At 35.2% G+C, this 2,554-nt stretch overlaps 1 non-coding gene across 1 annotated transcript; it reads right to left on the bottom strand.

Annotated features, from left to right (window-relative positions):
- Positions 1 to 1,707: 1,707 nt before the first annotated feature.
- On the bottom strand, positions 1,708 to 1,813 carry LOC116536167. Its single transcript, XR_004262506.1, has one exon. It is a non-coding gene; the product is annotated as a small nucleolar RNA U13 (small nucleolar RNA).
- Between the last annotated feature and the right edge of the window lie 741 nt (positions 1,814 to 2,554).

Below are 2,554 nucleotides of genomic sequence, written 5' to 3'. Positions count from 1 at the left end.
TTTCTAATCTCTTTTCTCTGAGATCCCTTCCCTGTATCATGATTTTTCTTTGTTCTGAACACTAACAACTTCTGTAGTTTGTGGTGCTGACTTAGCAAAAGTCATGTATTATCTTGCAACATCTTTTACTTTTTAAATGAAATGTTAATTGTAAATTTTGTACTGTCATTTAACTTTACAAGTTTATGTTCCATGTCTTTAATTGAATCATAAAATCCATAATGCCAGAAATCACATCTTACATTTGATTGTTTACCCCACAGAATGTTGAATATTTATTGCTATATATTCAATAGATGAACAGCAAATGCTCATCTTGTTTGGTGGGTTGTTGTGTCATTTGCGTATCTTAGCTCTAATTAGTATACTTGCCTGAGAAATTATTTACAAAAGACAGATTGGCACAGGCCATCATTAACACTTTTCTGAAATATTGTCATGCATTTAGATGCTTTACAAAATGTATTGCCCAAATGGCAGTGTGTGTCTATGTGTGCACATAAAAAAGAGAAGCCAAATTAAAATCATCCTTTTAATTTATTGTTGATGTGTGATCATTTTAAAATTTAGTTTTAATTTTGATTGGCTTTATATGCATACACAATTTTCAGGGTCAAATAATTTTAGAAGGCATAATGAGAAACAATAAACCCTTCTCTTGATCTGTCATTTCCTGCTTCCTAGAATCAACACATTCAGCTCTTGCAGCTGATTATTTTGATATTGCCTCCATGTCACTGCTATATGCTTATAGTGCTCCTTCTTTTTTGCTGAATGCTTTAAGCATTAACTGTTAGCCTCTCACTCAAAAGTCTAGGCTCTGAAACCTGTAAGCTCTTCATAGTGCCAAGACGACGTCTTCCTTTCCTGGATCCACATTTGGAATTCCCTCATTCCTCCATTCATTCAAATCCAGCCCATTTTTTCAAGACCTATTTCTAATCTCTTTTATCTGAGATCCCTTCCCTGCATCATGATTTTTCTTTGTTCTAAACAATAACACTTCTGCAGTTTGTGGTATTGACTTGGCAAAAGTCATCTTTGGTCATCTTTCCTGTGCCCTACTGAGCTGCTCCAACCTGGACTAGTTTATTTCCATGCTGAAAACATGGCTGTACTTGGATTTCTCTTTGCCTTTGTCTCATCTCATTTTAATTTAGCCCACTTCTACCATGCCCCATCATGCACAATTCCTGACCCCCCTGTCACCGCCATGCTCCCATTATTCCACTACTGTCATTTCCTAATTTTGCTGAGAATATTCAGTGTGTGTATTTTCCTGTCCCTATAAATACTCTTCACAGCTGAAATGTGCTTGCTTTTACTTCCTTGCACAATCTTTAGGTTTTCCTGGTGTTAACTGTTGTATTGTTTTTTCGTCCTTTGTTTTGTTTTCTATAACTAATTCATTCCAAACTTTCTCCTCAGCTGTGTAAATTTCCTCTGAATTCACTCACATCAGATATTGTAACGAGGCCATCTCCTGGTCATCTTTCCTGTGCCCTACTGAGCTACTCCAACCTGGACTAGTTTATTTCCAGGCTGAGTACATGGCTGTACTTGGATCTCCCTTCGCCTTTATCTCTGGGATTTCCTTTCTCTTTCTTGGATTGATGTTCTTATTTCCCAGACTCCACGTCTTCCTCTTTCTTGCTTTACGTCCTCATTTTGAACTTAGCTAGTAGCTTCCTTTTTTTTTTTTTTTCACCTCAAATGGGAAATATGCCAACATCATAACAAGGTTTGAGGGAGGCACACATCTCACGCATGGACATGAACACCCAATTGTCACACGTATGAACTGCAAAAGGATCTCTTGTAGCTTGTTGAGAATGGGTTCACGGCAGGTAATTGTTTTGAGACTTGTGTCTGAAATGTGTGTATCCCATCCAAATATTTAATTGTTAACTTTGATAGGTGTAGAATTCTAGGCTAGAAATGATTTTTTTCCTACAGAATTCTAAAGTCATTGTTACATTATCTGTTTGCTTCTAGTGTGGCTATTGAGAAATCCACAGTCATTTTGGTGTTTTGAGCAATCATTTTTGCTTTTTCTGAAAAGCTTTAAAATTGCCTCTTTTTATCTCTATTGTTCTGAAAGTTTAAGATGACGGAACTTAGCGTGAATTTATTTTTAGCTATTGTACTGACTATTTTACTTATTATCTATTGTATCTAAATGTATCTATTTAGTTATTACCTATTGTACTATTTATTTATCTATTTTATCTGTTTACTGCACCTTTTAAGTCTAGAAACTCATGCCCTTCAGTACTGAGAAATGTCTTGGATTCTTTCTGTGTCTTTTTTCTTCTATTTTTCAAGTCTTGTTCCCACAATTTTAGTTACTTAGTTGATGAGCTCCTAGAATGTTTTTCTGTATTTCTTGTCTTTTGTAGCATATCTTCCATCTCTTTGACTTTTCATTCTACTTTCTAAGGGATTTCCCTAAATTTATCTTCTAACTCTTTGACTGAAATTTTCACTCTGGCTGTGAAATTTGAATTTGTAATTACTCTTTTGTTTTACAATCGTTTTCCTTTTGCTAGAATAT

This window comes from Sapajus apella, unplaced genomic scaffold (genome assembly GCF_009761245.1).
Source record: "Sapajus apella isolate SASKATOON/1434 unplaced genomic scaffold, GSC_monkey_1.0 scaffold3, whole genome shotgun sequence".
Classification (NCBI taxonomy): Eukaryota; Metazoa; Chordata; class Mammalia; order Primates; family Cebidae; genus Sapajus; species Sapajus apella.
The sequence above is the reverse complement of the archived record's forward strand: the minus strand, read 5'-3'. Positions and strand labels throughout refer to the sequence as shown.